We start from the raw sequence: 22466 nt of genomic DNA on the forward strand, positions 1-22466 counted from the left end.
AAAATTTGATGTTATAATTTATATGCTCACTCAATCATTCTTTTATTAGTAATGCCGTGCTACCAATTTCTCCTAAATCGGTTGGATAGCTATTTTTCACCTATTAACCTAAGGAAAGTTAACGGCTCCAACGTAATAGATTCTTGATAAACTATGAATGGATCTATCGCCTATGAATGAGAAATCCAGTTTCAGAGCAAACCAACTTATAATCTTCAGAAGAATTTTGGCAATATACTACACAAATACACAAAGAACAATACCTTACACACTTAAGCATCTAAAATCATTACGAGCTAAATACTTATCCACTTATGTAGTTGAAAAAACAATGGCTATAGGCTTGTAAACACAAGAAATGATTATAGACAAAAATAGAACACTATAAACTGTTCAAAACTCAATTTAAAACATTAAAAAATTCACTTAAACAGAAAAATATTCAGAGAGCACAAAATTAGAACACACAGCCAGCCATCATTTTTAGAGAAGAAGGAAGCCTCCTAGCAAAAAGCAAAAGACACCTCAAACCAGTGACGACTTCACAGACACGTCACCAAAAAATTATAAATTACAAGTTTAGAATTCACACTTTACATTTGTTCTCAATAAAACTTTATTTTGAAACTGTTATTTTAAATTTATATATCATCTCTATTTAAATAATCCATTTATCTGTTAATTCTGTCAACTCAGCCTCGGTGACACCATGGAACATGCAACACAATCATTTACGATAAATTTTCAGTCAAAAAGTTGTCCGTATATCAATTACTCTGATATTTACTATAAAGTTTTATAGATCTCGAATTGAAGATTCGATTCCAATCAAGAAAAAATGTAATATTACAAATACCCCCCTCTTGACATAAAAAATTTTACTGTTTGAAAATTTAAAGAAAAAAAATTACATTGACCCAAATGGAAATTGTTGAATTGTAAATTCGAGAACAGTAACAAGTTTTTCTATAAAAACATTACATGTTGTCCTATAATATTGAAAATTATTATAAAAATTCATCAATAGGATTTGTTATATGTTTCCAAACAATATTTCAAAGTATAGAGTATCAAAATTACTTTTGATTTAGCTTTATAATTTGAAGGAAAATATCTCAACAGTAAGTTTAATATATAAAGAATAGTTTTTTGAAATTGCACATAAATTTAATAGATAGAAAAATTCAATTTTTATTGCAAAAAAAAAATTAGTATGTTGAATAAAAAATTTATTATTTTTTTTTTTTTTGAATGAATTGATGAATTGTTACATTTAATTTTCACATAAAATTTCAATAAATCAAAAAATGTTCATTTCTTTCACTATTGACACGGTTGATTTTATCAATGCAAATTTTAGAAAACAGTCTGTTAAGGCACTCAGTATGATTTTCAGTCAAGTGTGACTCCAGTGTGATGACGTTAGTGTTGGGCTGATCCGAATACTCGTAGTGTTGGGCTGATACTTGTAGTCGACTGATGCATACCAAACTCGATACAGGTGACATCTCAGTTAGCATTGCCTCATGCTTGTAGTAGACGGCTGCATACCAAACTCGATACAGAGTCACGTAAATTTTGTATCATATTTGTAATTATACAATGTACATTCCAGGCTTGAAATGACAATGTAATTTGTTTTTGGAAAAGAGATAGACGCTGCATACAGGATTAGCTTAGGTGAGGATTAATTTAGGTAAGGTTTGGTTTTTTGATATTTTCAGCTTTCAAGGTTTAGAGTTCTGCATACAGGAATAATTTAGGAGAGGATTTTTTTTTTGAATCAATTCTTTCATGATACTGTGACTGTTATTCTGAATTCAAAGTTGCAAACGTGAATATGGATGGCAATTACCTCCAGGTAATGTGGTAGTGTTGAAGTTTGAGATACATGGTCAGCAATAAGCGTTGGCATTGTCATTGGTGTCGGCATTGGCATTGGCATTGTCGTAGGCATTGGCATCAACATTGGCGCAGGCATTGGCATCGGCGCAGGCATCGGCGTAGATATTGGCATTGGCATCAGCACAGGCATCGGCGTAGTTATTGGCGTAGATATTGGCGTTGACATTGACATCAGAGCAGATATTGGCGTTGATATTGGCATAGGCATCAGTCTAGATATTGGCGTAGTTATTGGTGTAGATATTTATTTATTTATTTATTTATTCAAGGTGATACACATACTATAATTAGGAAAGAAAAAACAGGAAATTGCCCAAAACTTCTTCAGTTCCTGGATTTTCACATATTAAAAATAGTCCAAACAATTAGGTTAAGTTCAAATTTTGATTTCTGCCAAAGAAAATGCCAATGCCAATATTGGCGTAGATATTGGTGTTGGTATTGGTGTAGGCATCAGCGTAGATATTGGTGTAGTTATTGGTGTAGATATTGACATCAGAGCAGATATTGGCGTAGTTATTGGTGTAGATATTAGTGTAGATATTGGCGTTGGTATTGGTGTAGGCATCAGCGTAGATATTGGTGTAGCTATTGGTGTAGATATTGACATCAGAGCAGATATTGGCGTAGTTATTGGTGTAGATATTAGTGTTGGTATTGGTGTAGGCATCAGCGTAGATATTGGTGTAGTTATTGGTGTAGATATTGACATCAGAGCAGATATTGGCGTAGTTATTGGTGTAGATATTAGTGTTGGTATTGGTGTAGGCATCATCGTAGATATTGGTGTAGATATTCAATTGATGAGTCACACTAGTTCGAAAATCACCCATATGTTCTTAACACTCTTCATGGCGTTCACTTGTTGCCGATTTCGAGATTCACGTGATAATTATTTCAATGTTAATGTCCATGCTGTACCTGTTATCTTAAAATGCTTATAAACTAAAAGAAAAATTTTGATTAGGCTATCAATACAATCTAATACACATGAAAATTATTTCTAAGTATATAATCAATATAAAAATGAAATTTGTTAACATCTATTATACAGTCAGCAATACATATATTGTGAAATTTGGAGACATCAATTACAAAATTTCAATAGAAAAAATAATTTCATTTTCATTTATTCATTGTTCAAATATTTTATAAAAAGCAAATTATTCAATATTATTAATCATCATTTGTTGGATACTATAGTTTATTACGACTTTTCAATGTTCTAAACACAAACTACATTTCATGACAAAACTTTACTATCAATCATTGAACAAGAAATCATTCAAAACATCAATATATTTGCTTCAAAGGCAATCAATATTCATAAGTAATCATCTGCATCTATGGCAATCAACATTATTAATCAACACAAAAAAATATTATCTCATTACTGCCTCTCTAAGTCATAACCTCTGTTATTCCTTCTTTAGGCAATAATGGTTTTCCATCTTAAAAAACAATCACATACCAGCAAAATTCTAATCAACAAACCCCACTAAAAGTTCTACATACACTCCAGCATCCATTTCAAGTGATAATCAATCATATCAAAATTTATAGAATAAACAGTTTTTTTTTTTTAATTTAGAAAAAGACATCAATTACAAAAACTTTAGTGAAATTTTAACCTTTAACTCATTCTAATTAATAATATGACAAGACGTTTTTATTTCATGGAAGCATTATTATTCAAGTTAACTTTCATTGATACATCTCATATATATGGTGACACAATTCATTAATACTTTCAAATTTTGAAGTTTTATTATTATAACAAAAGAATTATACATAAGATTAAATTTCAGCATGTTCTAAATTGAACCATTTATTTTTTTAATAAATTCAGAATTTGAAAACTGTATAATACGTACAAACATTTCAATATTACAATACAAAGATGATCAAGATGGATAATGGGTAAATAAGTTCCCTAAAAAAATACAAACAAGAGAAAAAGAAAATTGGGTAAATAAATTTCCTAAATAATACAAGGAAGAGAAAGATTAATTAGAGCCTATCCTACATGTCAGTACTGAACTTTCATAAGGAAGTATATTTAATAAAATATACTACTATGGAATTTTGTAGATTCCAAGTATGACTCTAATTTGTTATAATTGTGAGCTATCACTCCCACAAAAACAACTGGTGAAGGAAAAAATATGTTGACTATTGTGACTGGGTGGAGAGTTCCTAGATGTCTGTAAGGCAATGTGATAGCAGACTCTAGTATCGGACCACAAAAACAAAAGTATGCAAAAGTTTTCACAAACATTTGATGTTGCAGTCTTAAAGTTTTTATATCGCAAACAAGTAGGTCAGATAATCGAGTTCAGCCATATGTGGTTCACGCCCACACCTCTAAAAGAATCACACCTACTTGTCTACCAAAAATCCAAAGTATTGGACAGCAAAAAAAATATAAAATGCAAAATGGGTTAAAAGCCCAGAAGAAAACTATAACCTAATTACATATGGCTTATGGCACGATATGCAATGAAAGATGAGAACATGGGACATAATTTGCTCTGAAAAACCTAATTTACCTAATGAAATGAGTAAACTCTTCATTTGTAGAGCTTTAATCAAATAAAATTGAACATGACTTTCTACTAGTAACGGATCAACAACATTTGATATTTATGAATGAATCAATGACAACGAAAACATATGGTTTATCATATCATTCTACCCGGCTAGATTTTCGTGTTATCTTAGGGGCAAGATGACGGAGCGACACAGTGGACTCTTGTCCATCAGGGCGACGAATGTGAGCATACTCTGGGTTTGCCTCAATCAATTCAACTTCTTCTACTGATGAATCTTGCTTTGAATTTCGGTTCATTTTCTTCAGCCAAACTGGTCCTGGGCTCATTAGCCAAGATGGTAGTGACTGTCCATTTGTTGAGGATCTCATGTGTAGGAACATTCGTTCATGAGGGGTGCAATTTGTTGTAGTACACAAAAGAGATCGAATAGAGTGAAGTGCATCAGGCAACACTTCCTCCGATCGATTTGAATCAAGTCCTCGTGATCTTAGAGCTAGTGTTATTGCTTTCCATATAATTCCATTATATCGCTCTACTTGACCATTCCCTCTCGGATTGTAAGGCGTTGATCTACTAGTTGCTATCCCTTTTGAGCCAAGAAAGCTCTTCAACTCAGTTGACATGAAGGATGTTCCTCTGTCTGTGTGAATATAGCTTGGAAGGCCAAACATTGATATTAATGAGACCAGGCAATTTATGACTGTTCTCGCAGTCATGTCTGGACAAGGAAATACAAAAGGGAATCTTGAGTACTCATCAACCATCACCAGTAGGTATTTATTTCTTGTTTTTGATTGTACGGGTCCTTTGAAGTCCATATTAATTCGTTCAAAAGGTTTTGTTGCCTTTATGAGATTTCCTTTTGTCTTCATATACTGTGGTTTTATTTCAGAGCAAATTGCACAATTGGAGCAAATTTTCCTTACATCATCTACAGTATAGGGGAGATTTTTCATTCTGAGCCAGTGGTAGAAACGAGTTACACCAGGGTGACAAAGTTCATCATGGTATTTTGCCAAAGCTGAGTTCAATGTTGAACAACCAGCTGTAATACATATACGAGAGAGTGCATCAGCTGGTGCATTTTCTTTTCCAGGTCTGTAGACTATGTTGAATTTGTATTCAGATAATTCTAGGCGCCACCTTTGTATCTTTTCATTTTTTATTTTTCTATTGTGTTGAGTGCCAAACATGAATGTGACTGATTTTTGGTCAGTGATCAAAGTGAATTGTTTTCGTAGTAAATAGTGTCTCCATTTTCTTATAGACTCCACAATGGCATAGGCTTCTTTCTCAACAGCTGAATGCCTGGTTTCACTTTGGGACAAAGTTCGTGAGAAAAAGGCTACTGGTCGAGAATTTTGTGTTAATGTTGCACCAATTGCAAAATCTGATGCATCTGTCTCAATTATGAATGGTACATTTTCATCAACAAAGAGCAGTACCGCGGAAGCAATTTCATTTTTCAACAATTCCAAAGTTTCCATCTGATCTTGAGATAGAGGGAATTTCTGTATGTGGACAAGGGGGTGAATATTTGAGAAAAGTTTTTAATCCATCGGGAGTAATGAGCCAGTAATCCCATGAGTCGTTTCATTTCTTTAGCATTTCTTGGGGGTGGAAAGTTCATGAGTGGTGCAAGGCGTTCTGGGTCAGGTTTAATTTCTCCATGTTTTATCTCATACCCAAGGAACTTCAATGATTTTTTTGAAAATTTACATTTTTCTTCATTTATAGTCAAGCCATACAATCAATTACTTGTTGAAATTTCTTAAGATTTCTGTCATGTTCTTCTTGATCTGAACCGCAAATGACAACATCATCCAAATAGGCAAAGCAGTCGTTCAAATTCTCTCTTTCTATAAGTCCGTTTATTGTACGTTGGAAGGCAGCTACTCCATTGGTTACTCCGAATGGTATTCGTTTGAACTGATAAAGTTTTCGGCCTACTTCAAAGGCAGTGTAATGTCGTTCATTCTCAAGAATCGGTATTTGATGGTAAGCTGACTTGAAATCTACAGTACTAAAAATGTTGTACTTGGCAATTGTGTTTACAAGATCTTCGATCAATGGGAGAGGGTATGCGTCTAAATTTGTGAATTTATTAATAGTCTGTGAATAGTCTATGACCATTCGTTTCTTCTGTCCATTGGTTACAATGAAAGGCTGGGCACGCCAACTGGACTGGCTTTCCTCAATTATTCCTTCTGTAAGGAGGCGATTGACCTCATTCTTCATGAATTCATAGTCATCTTGTGGGTGTCTTCTGGATCGGGTAGTTATTGGGTGGCAATCGGGAGTCAAGTCATTGAAAAGGGAACATGGTTTTATCATGGCCTCCACCAAGAGGCAATCTTTCAAGGGTGGTGTGGTTGTAGAATTATTATCTATTACAAGAGGCTGTTTATTACCATTGAATGCTAAACTTATTGTAGAGTGATTCATCAAAAAATCGTGACCAAGTATCACATTGCAACAGCATTCTTTTAATACCAAGAGTTTAATATTGTTGTATTCATTTCCTTTGTACACAATATTGCTATAAACACATGCTTTTGTAGCGGTGTTATGTTGAACAGATGCAAATCTTATAAAACAAGAATCTGATGCAGTTTTAAATTTATTTGTTTTTGCAAATTTTTCATCAATAAAACTGGCAACACTTCCGGTATCAATAAGAGCTGGTGTATTTATTCCATTCACCGAAACAATAATTGTAGCTTTAGAAAGATTACTGGCTATACCAGCTGCAGTAATAGTTGACGTAGTTAGTTTTTCTTTGAGCGTTTTACTTTTACACACATGGGAAAAGTGTCCAATTCGGGAACATTTATGACAAGTCTTTCCTATTGCAGGACATTCTTGAGAATTTGAGTGTTTTTTATATCCGCAACGTTGGCATTGAACGGATTTCTCTACAATTGCCTGTCGATTTTGGGTTACAGCATTAACATCTGAGAAAGATTCACTCAAGCTTATGTTTTTATTTTCTTCAACAGAGTTTGTATAACAAGTACTTTTAAAGGAGTCGGCATATGTTTTTGCGGATTCAAGAACACGTGCTTGGGAAACGGTTTCTTGTAGACTCAAATCTCCTTGTTGAAAAAGTTTCTCTTAATTTCAATAGAACATAACCTGGAACAAGAGCATCTCTATATGCTCGTTTTTGTTTTCTTCGGCTGACACTCTAGTGAAGTTACATGATAAGCTTAATCTTTTTAGTTCAGAATAGTAGTGATCAATGGACTCACCTATTTGTTGTTTTGCATTAGCAAGGCAGTATCGTGCATAAATTTCGTTCTTTGGTTTAACGAACATATCTTCCAACATGGATATAGTTTCTTCATATGAAGTATAGCTTTCCACAATTTCGTATAAAGCAGGTGATAAGAAGTTTACCAATATTTTCATTTTGTCTTTGGTTGTCGTTCCTTCTAAGAAATTTTCGAACGTCTTTTTCCAATGTTTCCACTCTCTCTCTGCCGTAGGCGAATCTGGGTCGATAGATAATTCCTTTGGCTTGAGAAACTTGTCAATATGTGATTCCATCTTATCTTCTTCGTAGTTACGGTTTTCAATCGTTTTTGTCTTTTTCTTTGTCGGCATTTTATTTGATTAAATTGAAATAAGTAAACTCTTCATTTGTAGAGCTTAATCAAATAAAATTGAACATGACTTTCTACTAGTAACGGATCAACAACATTTGATATTTATGAATGAATCAATGACAACGAAAACATATGGTTTATCATATCACCTAATATGATACTTGACAAGAAAATAGACATAATTAAAATATGTAATACATTATGAAAAAATATACCACAGCAAACATTATTTACATACAATGGATATATTTTGAAAAGAATTAGTCGATCTTGGATAAATCGATAATTATCAGAACCAATACTGAACGAATCAGCTGATTATTCGATCAACCCATATGACCGGTTGAATCATATAAAATTCACTCATAAAGGATATATTATGTATACTAAAGGAAGTCGATGTGTAGAATTACAAACAACTATTATTTCTGTATAAATATTTATTATAATCAAAAAAGCATGATAAATCAAGAGTATACAAAACTCATATAAAAACTAAATGTATTATCTATTAAAATCGTATGTTACGATTATTTATGAATTCAATTTAAGATAAACACTCCATATATTGTATAAAAACTTCTTTTATTTAATTTTTCTATTATAAAGCCGAGGAAGCCCTGATTCCCAGGCAACCAATTGTATTGAGTCTATTAAATTGAAGGCCAATCAGAGAGTAGCTTACAGAATTATTCTAGGAAGAGGCAAATTTTTCTGAAAACCTCCTTCTTCTGGCTTAAGATCCGACCCGAGAGGATGCACATGGAGTTTAGGGTTTTTTCTTCTTCCTTTTAAAAATTTTTAATGAACTATTAAGCCAAACCCTTTTTTAAATGTAATGTATGTTTGTTGAATGTTAATTATTGTGAACTCAGTGCTGTCAAGGAGTTCGTAATTGTAAAGATTCCCATAAAAATAGCTTTAATTCGAAAGAAACTTATAAAAATCTGGATCACGCGTTAGCCCAGCAGTGACGAAAAGGAGCCTACCCAATTAATTATTGGAAATAATTAATTCAATCCACGAGAACATCTAGAACTTCAGTCAGTGAGTGATAAGTCAACCAAACGAGCTCGTTTTTCGTTTTTTCTACGTTCAGTGGGGTAATTATTAAAACAAAAAGCGCTATTCCAATTAATTAGAATTAAAATAAAAGTCACCACGTGTTGAACAATATCACATAGTCCATAAGAACATTTATAAATTTATTTAATATGTAGGAAGCTTACTTCCATGCACAGCCCGAATTCATATAAATCCCTGAGATCTCATGTTTGAATATTAATTTATTAATATAATTTGTTAATTGAACCAAGTATATCATATCAAACTTATAGACCGAACAGGTTTTTATTGGTAGAATTTGGATTGACTGGAAGTCTAAGTACAGTATTAAAAATAATATATTTATGAATTTGAAACTCACTATTGTGAATATTAGCAAAGCCTGTGATAATTATTCAGATTTTAGGAATAGATTATTTAAGTGAATTATAGATTTATCGAATATCTTATGCACATCTTTTTTGTGGGAATATATTTTGTGTTTTATGTCAGCATACAAATCGTAGAAATTTATTTTATCCTAGTTCATCTCGTGATATACCGTTTGAGCTGTTTTAATATCAACAAATATTTTGCAGCATTAAAATTATTGAATCAAGTAATATTAACCTTATTCAGAGCACTCAATATTATCATCCTTTGATGATATTCATTTTATCAGCCAGAACAAGTATATTAAGAAATTATATTAATAAGGTTCCAGTTATATCATATAAGGATCCAGAGAGCTTCAAGAACTGGCGTTGTAAGTTCTAAGGAATTTTGAAAGGGTATATTGGTGAATACTTGTATTCACGACGAGCGTTTTAAGAATCAACTAGATACAACTATAGTTGGTCTGATTATTCTCTAGTGGTACATGGTTACTGATAATCAGTCATCAAATATTCTTTTAATTTCCTTACTGGTATTCTTCAAGAACTTCATAGAAGCAGCGGTAAGAATTACCAATCACCGATCACTGAACCTTATGGTGATTATTTGTATTTATAAAATTCATGTTTCTACCACTGAGCTAGAGCTGAGGTTTGAACCCAGTAATTTTGCGAGCCGGAAGGCCTTAATTTTTTGTGAATTTATTCGCAAAAGAGGGAATTTAGAGACTGCTCTTATAAATACCAGAAACATCGTATTATCTGTGAAGGAATTACAACCCACAACTTCTCACAATAGCTTCATAACGTGGGACTCTATCACAAGAGATAACCCCCCCAGGATCCACAACTTCACACCACTCAGCAGCATCTCATTCATAACCTATCAAGACATCAGCCTACACATAATTTCTATAACAAGGGATTTCATGGTGTACCATTGGGACATATTTATTTTGTAATTCGTCCCACCACAGGGGTAACATTTGCCGTGTACCAATCCTCCTAAATCGGTTGGATAGCTATTTTCACCTATTAACCTAAGAAAGTTACGGCTCCAACGTAATAGATTCTTGATGAACTATGAATGGATCTATCGCCTATGAATGAGAAATCCAGTTTTCAGAGCAAACCAACTATAATCTTCAGAAGAATTTTGGCAATATACTACACAATACACAAAGAACAATACCTTACACACTTAAGCATCTAAAATCATTACGAGCTAAATACTTATCCACTTATGTAGTTGAAAAAACGGCTATAGGCTTGTAAACACAAGAATGATTATAGACAAAAATAGAACACTATAAACTGTTCAAAACTCAATTTAAAACATTAAAAAATTCACTTAAACAGGAAAATATTCAGAGAGCACAAAATTAGAACACACAGCCAGCCATCATTTTTAGAGAAGAAGGAAGCCTCCTAGCAAAAGCAAAAGACACCTCAAACAGTGATGACTTCACGGACACGTCACCAAAAAATTATAAATTACAGTTTAGAATTCACATTTTACATTTGTTCTTAATAAAACTTTATTTTGAAACTGTTATTTTAAATTTATATATCATCTCTATTTAATAATCCATTTATCTGTTAATTCTGTCAACTCAGCCTCGGTGACACCATGGAACATGCAACACAATCATTTACGATAAATTCTCAGTCAAAAAGTTGTCCGTATATCGATTACTCTGATATTTACTATAAAGTTTTATAGATCTCGAATTGAAGATTCGATTCCAATCAAGAAAAAATGTAATATTACAGTAAATAATAAAGATATAAATGGAGCTCATGTTCACTGGATAAATTGATGTATCTAATTTCCACCAGAGGCCGAACCTTTAGCCTTGAGAAATATATTAATATATTTGAGATTGATAGTTTATTGAGTAATTATTTATATTTATTTGGAAAGAAGGTATATGAGATTTTATTCGACAAGCAACAGCAAGTCGATAACTGAGCTGCATAATTTAAATGCATATGATTAATGATTTAAGAAGCACATGGTAATTTTTCGTGCTAAAAGCAAACCCTAATAATGAGCTAATCTGTGATATTTTTTCGATATAGATATATATATATATTTGTTCTTATTTCTATTTTTTTATACTTGCTGCTCTATATATTTATTTATTCATTGATATTTTGTGTAATATATATTTGTGTCAATATTTGATGGTATATCCTTTATTTATTTCCCTATCTCCATGCATGACCAATCTCATTATAATCTATTTAGTTACCAGTATTAAAAAATTATTAAGATTACCAGCCAACTATATTCTTCACTGAATAAGTTGGCGATATACAGCATTGATTATCAAATCTTTGGAAATAATACGTTCCTGAGATTTATATAAATTATCCAGTATCAATAAATCTGATTTGGAGGATCTTAAGGTCATAGTATTAAGTTGCAGCAATGTAAATTCTCACATCTGCATTTGCGGAATTCAACAAATCAGTCACAGAAATTGTGGACTGTTGGAGCAGCCGACATCAGTAACCAGCAAGAGCAGAGAACTGCGGGAGCTCCTGGGCGAGCCAGTAAGAAATTGGTATTATTATTATTCTAGGAACCACAATAAGGATTATATATCTTGTAATTCATGCTCTACCGAAAGCAGCCAAGCAGGGCAACTCGTTATTGAAAAAAATAACATGACTGTAGATATCTGAATTTTTGGTAGCATTGATGTACCTAGTTGCAAATTTGATGTACTATTTCTACATTGTTTGTGAAGTCCATCTTGTCTCCTTATAGATGTTACTATCCCCAATGATATGCATAGCTTGATCTTCCTATTTCCATGTGGAACACTGTAAGCTTTTTTACATTCCTCCACATGCTTATTCATTATAGTCACGAACTCTTTCAATGCGCTCTCACCACAATCCTGCATGTGAATGGAGTCCCAAGTTTCTTCCACAAGCATTGATGGAAACTTGACTTTGTTGAAGATTTCTCTGTGCTGCTTCTTCTCCACACTATTAAAATTTTTGTTGCTTTTTATTCCCAGAATAGTGATGTAGTGGTCCGTTATTGAATTTTGAAAGACTATTGGCATAAGATCTTTTTTGAAGTTCACCAAAATGTGATTGAGGCATGTGGCGGTATTGTCGTTGACGCGAGTAGGCTGTTTAATACAGTGAGCAAAACCAAATTCGCTGAGTAAGTTCTCATAATCATCCAGTTGTCGATGCTTGTTTGGTTCTATGGTGTTAATATTGAGGTCTCCTACAGCTACATGGCGATTTTGACGTGATCTCTCAAATAGTTAGTTGCCTTATACTACTGACGAATTCCGTCAAATCTGGGTTGGAGGGTGACCTATATATTGCAGTAATGACGAATACACTCCCTTCAGTTGCAAGGCAGAGATTCAAACAGTTGGCATGACGAATTTCTGGCTCCTCAACCTCAATGTTGATGTCAGTTCAACATATACAATCACTCCATCATTTTGCAGATGATTCTTCTCTGTTGCATATAGATTGTAATAACTTATTATGCATGGAGTCCTTATTGCAAGAAATCCAGCATTCTGTTAAAACAATTACATCAAAGTCACACTGTAAGTCTTCTAATTGGATCAGGAACTAGTCAACATTCTTGTTGTAGCTTCTGATATTGAAACTGATTATTTTCAGGTTGAACTGTTTCAAGCAGTCACACACATATTTCGAATCCAGAGTTGCCAAATCATTAATATCTACTAAATCAAGCTCTTTTACCAGATTATTCATCAATTTTGCAATGTTTAGAATTGGCTTCTCCTTCTTAGTTTTTTCTATTGCATAAATCAATTCAACTTCTTCTACTGATGAATCTTGCTTTGAATTTCGGTTCATTTTCTTCAGCCAAACTGGTCCTGGGCTCATTAGCCAAGATGGTAGTGACTGTCCATTTGTTGAGGATCTCATGTGTAGGAACATTCGTTCATGAGGGGTGCAATTTGTTGTAGTACACAAAAGAGATCGAATAGAGTGAAGTGCATCAGGCAACACTTCCTCCCATCGATTTGAATCAAGTCCTCGTGATCTTAGAGCTAGTGTTATTGCTTTCCATATAATTCCATTATATCGCTCTACTTGACCATTCCCTCTCGGATTGTAAGGCGTTGATCTACTAGTTGCTATCCCTTTTGAGCCAAGAAAGCTCTTCAACTCAGTTGACATGAAGGATGTTCCTCTGTCTGTGTGAATATAGCTTGGAAGGCCAAACATTGATATTAATGAGACCAGGCAATTTATGACTGTTCTCGCAGTCATGTCTGGACAAGGAAATACAAAAGGGAATCTTGAGTACTCATCAACCATCACCAGTAGGTATTTATTTCTTGTTTTTGATTGTACGGGTCCTTTGAAGTCCATATTAATTCGTTCAAAAGGTTTTGTTGCCTTTATGAGATTTCCTTTTGTCTTCATATACTGTGGTTTTATTTCAGAGCAAATTGCACAATTGGAGCAAATTTTCCTTACATCATCTACAGTATAGGGGAGATTTTTCATTCTGAGCCAGTGGTAGAAACGAGTTACACCAGGGTGACAAAGTTCATCATGGTATTTTGCCAAAGCTGAGTTCAATGTTGAACAACCAGCTGTAATACATATACGAGAGAGTGCATCAGCTGGTGCATTTTCTTTTCCAGGTCTGTAGACTATGTTGAATTTGTATTCAGATAATTCTAGGCGCCACCTTTGTATCTTTTCATTTTTTATTTTTCTATTGTGTTGAGTGCCAAACATGAATGTGACTGATTTTTGGTCAGTGATCAAAGTGAATTGTTTTCGTAGTAAATAGTGTCTCCATTTTCTTATAGACTCCACAATGGCATAGGCTTCTTTCTCAACAGCTGAATGCCTGGTTTCACTTTGGGACAAAGTTCGTGAGAAAAAGGCTACTGGTCGAGAATTTTGTGTTAATGTTGCACCAATTGCAAAATCTGATGCATCTGTCTCAATTATGAATGGTACATTTTCATCAACAAAGAGCAGTACCGCGGAAGCAATTTCATTTTTCAACAATTCCAAAGTTTCCATCTGATCTTGAGATAGAGGGAATTTCTGTATGTGGACAAGGGGGTGAATCTTTTGAGAAAAGTTTTTAATCCATCGGGAGTAATGAGCCAGTAATCCCATGAGTCGTTTCATTTCTTTAGCATTTCTTGGGGGTGGAAAGTTCATGAGTGGTGCAAGGCGTTCTGGGTCAGGTTTAATTTCTCCATGTTTTATCTCATACCCAAGGAACTTCAATGATTTTTTTGAAAATTTACATTTTTCTTCATTTATAGTCAAGCCATACAATTCAATTACTTGTTGAAATTTCTTAAGATTTCTGTCATGTTCTTCTTGATCTGAACCGCAAATGACAACATCATCCAAATAGGCAAAGCAGTCGTTCAAATTCTCTCTTTCTATAAGTCCGTTTATTGTACGTTGGAAGGCAGCTACTCCATTGGTTACTCCGAATGGTATTCGTTTGAACTGATAAAGTTTTCGGCCTACTTCAAAGGCAGTGTAATGTCGTTCATTCTCAAGAATCGGTATTTGATGGTAAGCTGACTTGAAATCTACAGTACTAAAAATGTTGTACTTGGCAATTGTGTTTACAAGATCTTCGATCAATGGGAGAGGGTATGCGTCTAAATTTGTGAATTTATTAATAGTCTGTGAATAGTCTATGACCATTCGTTTCTTCTGTCCATTGGTTACAATGAAAGGCTGGGCACGCCAACTGGACTGGCTTTCCTCAATTATTCCTTCTGTAAGGAGGCGATTGACCTCATTCTTCATGAATTCATAGTCATCTTGTGGGTGTCTTCTGGATCGGGTAGTTATTGGGTGGCAATCGGGAGTCAAGTCATTGAAAAGGGAACATGGTTTTATCATGGCCTCCACCAAGAGGCAATCTTTCAAGGGTGGTGTGGTTGTAGAATTATTATCTATTACAAGAGGCTGTTATTACCATTGAATGCTAAACTTATTGTAGAGTGATTCATCAAAAAATCGTGACCAAGTATCACATTGCAACAGCATTCTTTTAATACCAAGAGTTTAATATTGTTGTATTCATTTCCTTTGTACACAATATTGCTATAAACACATGCTTTTGTAGCGGTGTTATGTTGAACAGATGCAAATCTTATAAAACAAGAATCTGATGCAGTTTTAAATTTATTTGTTTTTGCAAATTTTTCATCAATAAAACTGGCAACACTTCCGGTATCAATAAGAGCTGGTGTATTTATTCCATTCACCGAAACAATAATTGTAGCTTTAGAAAGATTACTGGCTATACCAGCTGCAGTAATAGTTGACGTAGTTAGTTTTTCTTTGAGCGTTTTACTTTTACACACATGGGAAAAGTGTCCAATTCGGGAACATTTATGACAAGTCTTTCCTATTGCAGGACATTCTTGAGAATTTGAGTGTTTTTTATATCCGCAACGTTGGCATTGAACGGATTTCTCTACAATTGCCTGTCGATTTTGGGTTACAGCATTAACATCTGAGAAAGATTCACTCAAGCTTATGTTTTTATTTTCTTCAACAGAGTTTGTATAACAAGTACTTTTAAAGGAGTCGGCATATGTTTTTGCGGATTCAAGAACACGTGCTTGGGAAACGGTTTCTTGTAGACTCAAATCTCCTTGTTGAAAAAGTTTCTCTTTAATTTCAATAGAACATAACCCTGAAACAAGAGCATCTCTAATATGCTCGTTTTTGTTTTCTTCGGCTGACACTCTAGTGAAGTTACATGATAAGCTTAATCTTTTTAGTTCAGAATAGTAGTGATCAATGGACTCACCTATTTGTTGTTTTGCATTAGCAAGGCAGTATCGTGCATAAATTTCGTTCTTTGGTTTAACGAACATATCTTCCAACATGGATATAGTTTCTTCATATGAAGTATAGCTTTCCACAATTTCGTATAAAGCAGGTGATAAGAAGTTTACCAATATTTTCATTTTGTCTTTGGTTGTCGTTCCTTCTAAGAAATTTTCGAACGTCTTTTTCCAATGTTTCCACTCTCTCTCTGCCGTAGGCGAATCTGGGTCGATAGATAATTCCTTTGGCTTGAGAAACTTGTCAATATGTGATTCCATCTTATCTTCTTCGTAGTTACGGTTTTCAATCGTTTTTGTCTTTTTCTTTGTCGGCATTTTATTTGATTAAATTGAAATAAGTAAACTCTTCATTTGTAGAGCTTTAATCAAATAAAATTGAACATGACTTTCTACTAGTAACGGATCAACAACATTTGATATTTATGAATGAATCAATGACAACGAAAACATATGGTTTATCATATCAGTCATTCAATTCTAAATGAATGCTTCACATATCGTCTGAGAAACCCGAAAATTGTGTAACTCCACTTTTTCATGAAAATGACATTTTGATGCTATCTTGTGGCAAAAAATAGTACTCTCCACTTCAGAAAGTAGTGTAAATCCATATAATTCATAGAGTGGTCAAATTAGAAAAAAGAAAACTGTGTATCTCCAACAGCTAGTTTCTGCAAGGAAAGTTGTGTATCTCCATTTTCATTGGAGAAGAGAAAACTGTGTATCTCCAACAGCTAGTTTCTGCAAGGAAAGTTGTGTATCTCCATTTTGATTCCGCCACATTGCTGTATTGTGCCTACTGTCTACTAGTAGAATCTAGAATATTATTAGCCCAATATTTGAGAGGCAGATATTTGTTTTGTTGTTAATTTTAATCATCTTTAAAGGTAAAGATATTATTTTTCTAATTTTGTGTAGACTTTACACCTTATAAAGCATAATTTGTGATAAATGGAGGACGATCTTGAGGATGTTGATGATGATGATGATGATGATGATGATGATGATGATGATGATGATGATGATGATGATGATGATGATGATGATGATGATGATGATGATGATGATGATGATGATGATGATGATGATGATGATGATGATGATGATGATGATGATGATGATGATGATGATGATGATGATGATGATGATGATGATGATGATGATGATGATGATGATGATGATGATGATGATGATGATGATGATGATGATGATGATGATGATGATGATGATGATGATGATGATGATGATGATGATGATGATGATGATGATGATGATGATGATGATGATGATGATGATGATGATGATGATGATGATGATGATGATGATGATGATGATGATGCTCAATCCTTGCCCTATGAAAATATTACTGGTAATAAACATTTATTGTGTCACATGTTCTCTGATTTCCAAAATGAATACTATCCTTATAACAGCAGTACATCAATTGAGTATAGAGCATTTGATTAACATGCACCATTGGTTTTATAAACAGTAGTGAACAAAATGAACCATCAAAATCTGGAGCAATAGATATGTAGTTGACATTGGAAACAACAAATAACTTCCCAGCAAAAACCAGTGCCTACTGTTTAATTCTCAATGATAATGAGTTTGAATATACACCATATTCAAAATAGTTTTTTATCTATAAAATAACAAAAAATATTGGTTAGAAACTAGATGGGAGAATATCCTGCAATATTCAAATCAAAAGTATCAATTGAATCTATCAACCAACCACTTCCACACTACAGATTTATCAAAATGATTCCATATTTTACCTCCAGCCACTCACCATTTATTATTGAACTCCTTTATATTATCATTAGTTTGTGAAAGTGTTCCTGCTCTCACATGGAATGTAGGTGAATTATTAAGTTCATGATCTCCAACCATTTTCTTCAAATTTTATTTTAAAGCAACATACCATTTTATATTATTATTCAATTTTTCTGCTTTTTTCGAACATAATAATTGGTTTCAAATAGGTATTCAAATACTGACTGTGGTGATATAGTATCAAATTTGTGCTATCTATATAAGCAAACTTCACCATTGAAGGCTTGGATTTTTTCAAATGAATTCATTCCAGTAGTCCTTTCTATCAAAGTAGAAAAATGTTCTTGGTCTCGATAAGCAAACCTATAATTTTTACTTTCCTTGCCCTACTACCATAGGTAAGGAAAGTATTGCTTTCCAAAAAAAATTAAGGTACCTCAATTTCAAGTTTTCTATACGTTTCAAGGTCCCCTGAGTCCAAAAACATGATTTTTGGGTATTGGTCTGTGTGTGTGTGTGTGTGTGTGTATGTGTGTATGTGTGTGTGTGTGTATGTGTGTGTGTGTGTATGTCTGTGAACACGATAACTCCATTCCTAATTAACCGATCGACTTGAAATTTTAAACTTAAGGTCCCTATACCATGAGGACCCGACAATAAGAAATTCAATAAAATTCAATTCAAGATGGCGGAAAAAATGGCGGATAATTACTAAAAAACCATGTTTTTCACGTTTTTCTCGAAAATGGCTCTAACGATTTTCTTCAAATTTATATCATGAATAGCTATTTATAAGCCCTATCAACTAGCATAAGTCTCATTTCTGGGAAAATTTCAGGAGCTCCGTAATATTCTTGAGAAAAATGGCGGAAAATGACTAAAAAACCATGTTTTTCACGGTTTTCTCGAAAACGGCTCCAACGATTTTCTTCAAATTTATACCATGGATAGCTATTTTTAAGCCCTATCAACTGGCATAAGTTTCATTTCTGGGAAAATTTCAGGAGCTCCGTAATATTCTTGAGAAAAATGGCGGATAATGACTAAAAATCCATGTTTTTCACCGTTTTCTCGAAAACTGCTCTAACGATTTACTTCAAATTCATACCATGGATAGATATTCATAAGCACTATGAACTGGCATGAGTCTCATTTCTGGGAAAATTCCATGAGCTCCGTAATATTCTTGAGAAAAATGGCGGATAATGACCAAAAACCAGGTTTTTCACGGTTTTCTCGAAAACGGCTCTAACGATTTTCTTCAAATTCAAGCCATGGGTAGCTATTCATAAGTCCTATCAAATGACATGAGTTTTTTCCTTGGAAAATTGCAGGAGCTCCGTAATATTCTTGAGAAAAATAGCGGATAATTACTAAAAAACCATGTTTTTCACGATTTTTTCAAAATAACTTGACCGATTTTTTTCAAATTCATACTCTGTATAGTTATTTATCAGCTCTATTAACTGGCATGAGTCTCCTTTCTGGGAAACTAATGGGGGTCCACCCCATCCTTGAGAAATGGACTTTGTAACCTCCTTCTCGTGCATGAGGTAGGTAGGTAGAGCAGTTCATAAAAAGAACACATAGTCGAGATATTTCATCTGTAGAACAGCTGTTTTGACAACTTTAAAAAAATGAGGACTAAAAAAATCATTGAATTTCACAATTTACACAAAGGAAAAAGTACTCTGAAAACAATTATATATACACATATACAAAAGTCTGATCGTAGTTTCGAATATGAGCAAGGAAAGTTGTGTGAGTGTACCACACCAGATTTTTTCTGGATGTACTCACCCATACCTACAATTTTTTTCTGGGTGTACTCACCTACACTTACAATTATTATTTCTCTCTGGGTGAACTTACCTACACCTACAACTATATTTTTCTGGGTGTACTCACCTAATCCTACATTATTCTACCATTCTTTGAATGAAATTCCAGAAGAGAGTGAGAATTGTTGAATTAAGCTTGTATCAGTCATATATTTCCATCCTTCTTATCATTAAGATTGATGTTTGGTATGAAAGTTGCAGCTAATGGTATGCATTGTAAAAGATGGAAAAAAATTCTGAATCAAATTTTTAATATCACTATTATTTCTATCATGCAAATATCAACCAAATTAATTAACACACATGATCTATTTTTTATAATAGATGCTTAATACAACCTCAGGGAAGAGATGAAGAGATGTCCTCAAGTAGTTCAAATTAGTCATAAGTAAACTTAGCTGGTTATAGACAGAGGGTCCCCACCCCTAGAGGAAGTGGGGGAGAGTGCTGAGGTTGAAGGGTGCTGAGGGCTCAAGATGTTACTGACTGGCTGCACAGTTTGATTCAAAGTAATAAGAAAAAGTTAGGTTAGGTGTGACTAATCCTCAATTTTAGTTCAATCCTGACAAATGAGATGTCAATGGATTTGTTATTGAATTTACTAAAGGAAGTTATTCCTGTAATCTTTTAATAAAATCAACGGTTTCTTAGTTATTCAATAAATAAGAAAAAAAATTAATTTACTTTTTCCATAAAAGTAGGAATAATAAAACTACTTCTCAAAAAATGGACTTGTTATTAAATTCACTAAAAAAAGTTATTCTTGTATTTTTTTTTAAATTAACAGTTTCTTAGTTATTCAAGAGATAAAAAATCTGGTTTTACTTTTCCCATAACAGTGAGAATAATAAAAATAAGAATCTTCATTTTAGGTTTATTGTGATATTAGGGGTATGGTTAGGTTAGGTTAGATTAGGTTAGATTAGATTAGATCAGGTTGGAACCTATAGGTTCTACAGAATCAGCTTTGGGGGCAGCTTTGGGGTATTACTCCCACTTTCACCCTACTGATATATAATTGTGTACCGCTATTCACAGTTTATCGGCAGTGGTCGTTTTGCAGTCGGATCAGTCGCACGGATTAGGTAGGGTTTCACTTTCTCAGTCTAGGATAAACCAAAATACTTGGAATACTATTATATATACTTGGAATAACAATTATGGGTACATAATATGTATTCTAGGTACGTACAATGGGGTAAACCTCATCACCCTAAAATTAATGGTGTAGCGCAGCCCTACTCATCAAACGAAATTGTGAAATTTTTATAGGACATTTTTTAGGCATATGATAATATCAAATACAATATACTAATATCCTACTAAAACGAAGATTATAAACTTCTGTTTCAGTAGAAAAACTTGAATAGAAATGAGAAGTTCCTGGAATTAGTGTTAGGCCTTACTAGGTACTATAAATATTTGGCATTTTTATAGAACATTCATTTTTGAAAAATAATCAATAAACAACTAAAAATAGTTATCCAACTTCAAAAATTATGTTCATGAATTTCAAGTTTATTTTTATAATTTTAGAGGAGTCGCTTTGATGAGCTCTTCAAGATAAATGGGAAATTGATTGCAATCAGATGTTGGAACAGAAATAGGCCAAGTCAATAGTTTGTATTTGTACAAGTAATTACCAACAAGTGAACAAATTTGTACATTGCAATACGTAAAAGCTGTAACTTATGACTAGGCCTACTGCTTTGGTCTTTGAATTTTAAAACTCGTTGGCCCAGTTGCACAAAAGCCTGCTCAATTTTAATCATTTATGATTCATCTCACGAGAATCAACCAGAGGTTTCCTTTAGGAGGTTTACTTGGTTGGTTCTCATGGCATTCAATTAGAAGTTGACACACCTTTGTGCAACCGGGTGTGAGAATTTATTTGAAGATGAAGACATATTATTCCTTCTTCTCATTCTTCATATAATTATATTCCATCAAAAAATCAAGAATCTACTGTGAAATGTTCGAACAGTTGAACTGAGTTGAACGACTTACTGTATTTAGAACAATATTGTCTGATAATTTTTCAATATCATAGGGAAATATAGTAGGTAACAGCAATCTTTTTTGTACAACGACGGTATTCACATGAATGATAGCCCAGTTGATATTTTTGTGGTCCATTATTTGACTATTTTCATGGATTCAAGATTTTGTTCAAGATGAGATTGGCTCAATAAAGTGACTCTTTTAAAATTTGTGTGACATGGGTAGGATTTAAGTGCATATTTTATTGATTGATTTTTTGTGTGTTTTAGATTTAAAACTTTTCAGGAGAAAAGACTCTGATATTTAAAATAACAATTTCCGTAGTTGGATTATAGACTAGTGAGAAAATATAATTTAGTAAGTAGGTAGTATTATTGCCTCGACAATAAGATTCTGCTAACTTATGTGTAAACGACTCTGAGAACCAGAAAATTCAGGGATATTTGCTAGTTGTGACGGATGAGGCGGCTCCACGAGG

At 33.5% G+C, this 22466-nt stretch overlaps 1 protein-coding gene across 4 annotated transcripts in view; it reads right to left on the reverse strand.

Annotated features, from left to right (window-relative positions):
• LOC111057289 (beta-1,3-glucosyltransferase-like) overlaps positions 1–22466 on the reverse strand; it is a 280534-nt gene that overhangs the window by 231264 nt on the left and 26804 nt on the right. The gene's annotated exons all lie outside the window — the stretch shown is intronic.

This window comes from Nilaparvata lugens, chromosome 10, assembly GCF_014356525.2.
Source record: "Nilaparvata lugens isolate BPH chromosome 10, ASM1435652v1, whole genome shotgun sequence".
NCBI classification, from domain to species: domain Eukaryota; kingdom Metazoa; phylum Arthropoda; class Insecta; order Hemiptera; family Delphacidae; genus Nilaparvata; species Nilaparvata lugens.